This window comes from Anthonomus grandis, chromosome 22, assembly GCF_022605725.1.
Source record: "Anthonomus grandis grandis chromosome 22, icAntGran1.3, whole genome shotgun sequence".
NCBI classification, from domain to species: Eukaryota; Metazoa; Arthropoda; class Insecta; order Coleoptera; family Curculionidae; genus Anthonomus; species Anthonomus grandis.
The window spans coordinates 19,444,376-19,450,580 of record NC_065567.1 but is presented as its reverse complement, the minus strand read 5'-3'; positions in this window follow the sequence as shown (position 1 = coordinate 19,450,580).

Sequence of the window (6,205 nt, the reverse complement as noted above, 5' to 3'; positions counted from 1 at the left end):
CATTTGAATGAATCTAACTTATTTCTATTTTAATTGAAAATCGATCTAAAGCTTGGACAAGTAATATCAGGGTGGTAAAGGGACTTACTGAGTAATCTTGGGTGACGGAACTTGAAATCAATAGCACCAATAAGAAAATACAATTTAAATTGGACACTGGAGCAATGGCAAATATAATACTTGGAGAATATCAAAAAATAACACGGGACGATACCGAGCTAAGTATTTTACGATGTTGGAAGGTGCGGGCTGTCCAGGAAATGTCAAGTTTTAATTAAATTCAGAGAAGAACTTTATAATTTAATTTCCAAGGACCAAAAAATGGATAGTACCAAAAAAATTATGTAATGAAATTTTTAAAAAAATTCAACACACAATTAGGTTACCAGAAAACTCTTGCTAAAGCTAATTTGTCATTCCTCTGGTCAGATATAGGCGGAAACAAATAGAGGACTTGGATACCTCATGTACACAAAAGATCTCAAGTTTCAGAGCCCTTGATGCGGCAGGATCTTCCCAAATTACCTCGGTATAAAGTAGCAATAAATGTATTCCAATTTCATACTGAAAGCAGTTATCTCTTGATTATTATACAAAATTTGTAAAAATTATAAATTGAAAAAATAATTTAACTTCTCTCAACGTAATACATAAATTGAAATCTGTATTTTCACGCACTGAAATACCTAAAATATTGGTTAGTGATAATGGTACCAACTTTAATAGTAGAGAGTTTCGGTTTTTGGAAAACTCTTGGGAATTTATGCATATTTTTTCATCACCTCTATTTCCTAATCCAATGGACGAATAAGTTGAAATAAGAGCGGTTCAAAATGTGAAAAATTTACTCAAAAAAAGTTACACTGATCAAAAAGACCCCTATCTTGCACCCTTAGATTTGCGAAACACCCCTTTAGTTACTGAAAACTCGCCTGCTAATATTTTAATTAGCTGTAATTTAAGGTCCATGAAGTAACTCAGAAATTCTCAAAAAATTAACACAAATGTCAAAATACAGGTCAAACCAGAAACACCATGGGTTAATGATAAAATATTTAGGAATCAAGGGATGAGATCTTATTTGGTCAAATTAGAAAGTGGGTCCATTTTTACGAAAAAATAAAAAGCTAATTAAATAATTTGAACCATCACCTAATAAAAGTTCCAAAAAGTCAAGATGAAAATTGTGTTCAAAACTTTAAAAAAAAATGTTTTCCGAGGATAACTGCTATCAGCGTTTAAGGTGTCTTAGAGTGATTGAAGCTGGTTCAGAGGATTGTTTCTAAGAACATGTATCTAAATAAATATAACAGGGTTTTAATTGTTAATTTTGAAAACTAGGTATATTATTCTGATCAATAAATTATTTAAAAAAACAATCACTTTTTCTATGAACAATAACAATTTTAATTAAATTTTCATCTCTAATTGCTAATAATGCTGTGTATATAGTGATACCTACAGTCGGGAGAAAAATTATTTGGCCACCTTAATTTCTTTCGTAAAAATTGTATTAAAACTTGCAATAAAAGATTCTTGTAAACATTATAAACATATACACAGTTAGTTGTATGCCTAAACTAATAACTCCTAGAAACTGTTTAAGAAAAATTATTGATTATGCCATTAAGCACAAACAACGTTATTTATTAGCCCGCATAACCTCCTGTAGTAAAAAAAGGCCCAGCCCTAAAGAGGTTGTCGTTGTTTACAACCCTTTAGCAAAGTCCTTTTAGACTTTTAGCTGGTTATATAGTTTGGCCTGTTCGCCGGCTTTTGGCATTTCAGATACATATTGAAGTATTAAAATTTTGCCATTTAGTTTTAAATATGGTATTTCAGAGATACCAAAGTATAAAAATCTGACCTTTTAGTTTTAAATATGATACTGCCAGGGTAAAAATAAGACAACGCCAAAATAAAAAGCAATGGCGACATTTTCAGTAAGTATGACTTTATTTTAGAAAAAAATATATTATACTGGAATAGATGACCGATTTTCATTGCGCACACCAGTTTCTTGGAAAAGTTGGGTGTAATTTTACTGTAAAACACGCGCACCTTTGATAGCTTACAAATTAAACATTATTCAGTGCCAATAAAAAAATTTAATATATTTTTATTTCTGAGATGCTTTAGTGATAATATGTACCTCAATGATCCAGTGTCTTTATATATTATCTAAATTGTTTACATATTACATTATTTTTGCCTGTATTTGAATAGCTTATAAAAATGGAAGAATTTTCATTTATCATTTCATTTCATTATCATTTATCATTTCAGGAATCATTTTTTCTTCAAAATGGACGCCTAGCAGGATATGCTTTTAAGCTGCTATAATAACTTAAGTAAGTATCAACAGCTATGTCGTAGGACAAAAGGCTTAGAAAAATGCCAGTGGGTTTTAAAAAAAGCTAAAACAGGGCTAACTAGCATCTTCCAGGACTTATAGGCCACTTTTAATAACCAATTAGCTGGCAAAGTCTGGGCGAATTTCAATAAATGGCTTTTAGGCATTTAGTAGGATCTATTGGCATTATTTATTACTACGCGGGATTACTTGAGTCTTCTTTATTGCAATTCAGTTTGCGTTTGGTTTTGGTGGTTCCAGTTACTGTGAAAATGAAAGTGTGTTTTTTTTAGCGTTCAAATTGCATACAGGGATGTCTTGGCACAAAATTGTAAGAAGTGGTAATTTTAAAAGAAAAGTGAAGCGAAATTTCCAACGAATTACAACAACCGTCCGCAAACTGTATTTTATTGTGACTAGTTGATTAAACCTTATTCCATAAAGTTATCTTATTATCCATATGACTTTTAGCAAGTCCTTTAGGTGTTAAAAAATGCTATATTTTCCGGAATAGGCCGTATAAAGTGCCAAATAGTTAGGCAATTGATTCAAGACCATATGGTTCTGAATAGGTAATTTTAATGCTAAAATCGTTCTATATTGGAATTTTAATTGCCAAATTAATGCTGAAATATAACCTCTCCAAAACCTTATTATCTCAAAACCATCAAGCCCTCGTTTATGGCCATTATTGTTGACACTTGACTAGAACTAATTAGATTTTTAATTTACCTAAGGTTCCTAGTTCCTATATTAGCACAAAATTTAACCTAAATAGTTCCATCAAGCAAGCCAATGACTGTTGCAGAACCTTGGTGCGGCTAAAAGGCAACTTTAAAAACCAACTGCTTGAGAAAATGTTACTTGGGTTTCTTGGTAAAATCTATTTCAGTATTGGACCACTTCTTGACATTTTGCTTTTAATTCCTCGATATTTTATGTTTTTTTACTCTTTCCTTCCGTTCAGACCACAGATGTTCAATGGGGTTGACGTCTAGTGATTGGGGTGGAGTTTCCAATACTTTTGGTACATTATACAATATCCATTCTTTAACGACCCGCGCGGTGTGCTTTGGGTAGTTGTTTTGCTGATATATGTAATCGTTGCCAATTCCCATTTTCTCCGCATATTTTGCTTTAAATTATTCTTTAATATGTCCATATAAACAAACCGATCCATAATTCCGTCAATAAAATGGAGCTGACCTTCGATTTTGAATCATTGATATACCAAACTTCAATTTTTGTTTCGTCTGTGAATATCACATTTTTCCAATCCTCTATATTTTTGCCTAAATGTCTTTGAGCAAACTCAAGGCGTTTATTTCTATTATTCTTATTTATGAATGGTTTCTTTCTCGCTATACCCTGGCCCGTATAGCCTGGCTTTTTAAACATTTTTTTATGGTTGTTACATGAACAATCTTCTTATGATCACTAGCTAAACTTTTAACTAAGTCTGTGGGTTTTCCTTCACTTTTCTAAAGATTTCTCGTTTCTCTCAAATGGCCAGTTTACTTTTCCTTCCTCTCCCTGGCATGTTTTAGTTGTATGAGTGGTTTCATATTTTGTTATAATATATTGAACTGTTGAGCGACTTCTTGAAACTAATTTTCACTTCTGATAATTTGCCACCCATTTTTAAATTTACTAACGCCCTTTATGACAAACAATAACGGTGGTGTGTAATTTGCTGACCAAGAATAAAAACGTGCTACCAAAGCTATTTACAAACAGAAACTGTTCAAACTTAATATTTAATAGCAGTATATGTATGACAGCCTGCTACCAAAAAACAATTTGAAGTATCACCCCTCTAAGGGGTAGTTTATTCTTGACAATTTCTGATAAAAACGTGCTACCAAAACTATTTACCGTCGAAAACTATTCAAAATCGATAACTGATGTTACTATACATATAAGTGCTTGCTACCAAAAAATAATTGAAATAGCAACTATTAAAGCATACTCAAATATAGGAAACTACTGCCTGAATGACAACTTTAATCATCTATATCGAGATCCAAAAGATATAGTTTTTCCGAAGCAACATTTACCTACCTACCATAGATAAAATACCATATATTTTTCAAAATAAAGATTTCATACCAAAACCATCTTTGGAAGACGATAGTGAATTTCTCAATACTAAATATACAGCTGCCAAAATGATAATTCTACAAGGCAGCGTAACTCTCGTACCCGAAGAGCAAGTTTTTGTAATTTCCACAATAAACAATAAGAAACATTTGGTGACTTTGTTTCCCCAAGAAACTTGTACCTGTAAGGGAAAGAGAAACTGCCACCACATTGAGGCAGCCCGTCTGTCTGTTGGTAACATAACTAATTCTCAGAAATTATCTACAATCATCAGGAGGAACAGAGGACACAAGTACGTATCTATAATAAGAAATTATCTCTTAACACTTAACTTTGTTTATTGTTCCAGGTCAGGAAGAAAAAGAGCTCCCCAGAAGGTGACAGTGGTTGAAGCTGCTAAAGATGCTGAAATAAACTATGCAAATTCAGACAGTACTCTTGACACTACCATCCGCATTCCAACGGTAACACTAACGGGTGTTTCTAAAAAACGTCAACATTTGTAAAACGTTTTTATGAGAACAAAATGAATATAGTTAGAGAAGCTTCTTCCATCAGTCCCATCCCAGAAGAACGATCGATGGAGAGGCAAACATCTTTTCCCAGCGACGGTGACGAGTCAGATTTTGAGGAAATGGCTTCAGATTTGAATGTTACAAAAACATTTAAATCTGAGAATTATAAACAGTGCATCATCTATGGTAGACAGATATATCCTAAGGATTGTCTTGTAAAAGATGTCTTGTGAAAGATGAAGGAGGTGTAAACTTCAAAGACCTTTATTTGTCAGATGTGATAATTGATGTTTATTTAGTTTTCTAGTAAACGAAAATAAGATAAAAGCATCGGTTGATATCTTTCCAGTGGAAGGATATTTAGTTAATTTCTTAGAATCAGATAATAATAGTTTCAAGACTACTGCAAATTATTTTCTAAAATTTGGACATTACGAGAAGGATATTTTATTAATTCCGGTTTGTAAAAATGAACATTTTGTTTTGATAGTGGTGCTGAAAAAGTTCAATACTATACTATGCTTAAATAGTATAAGAAGTGATATAGTATTTCGCAATGAAATTATTTTCGTCATGGAAGTACTACAGTTCGTTCATCAACAAAAGCACATAAGTTTATCCGAAAATTGGAATCTCTACCGGCCAACAGATTTACCTGTTCAGTATAACTCATATGACTGTGGCGCTTATGTCATTCTTCTGTCTGAACTCATCATTACCGGATCTTCCAAGGTTTTAGCATACCATCAATCTCGAGAAATCAACAATTACAGAATTCACATTAAAAAACAATTGACTGATCTATTTTACACTACAACTTAAAATTTCCGTACCTTTGCTTATGATAAAAATATAGTAGAGAAAGGTACAGCAGGCTTTAAAGGAAACATTATCATAAAGGAAAACAACCAACTACCTCACCTAAGCGGAAAATCTCTGACGACATCATTACAATTTCTACAGTGTGTATCAGTTAATTATTGGGATGAGGATACGGCCGGTTTCTGTCATATTGGTGCAGCCAAGTGTTCCAATATTTTTGAAGAGATGATATTGTGTATGAAATGCTATCATTGGTACCACCACAACTGCATAGGTCTTCAACAAAAGCCCAAACAACTTATCTGTTCAACATGCCAGGATTCATAAATATAATTAGTCAGTTTTAATACTCGCATAACGAATAAAATACATGTTATACCAGGAAATGTTAATACATTATAAATTACGTACCAGA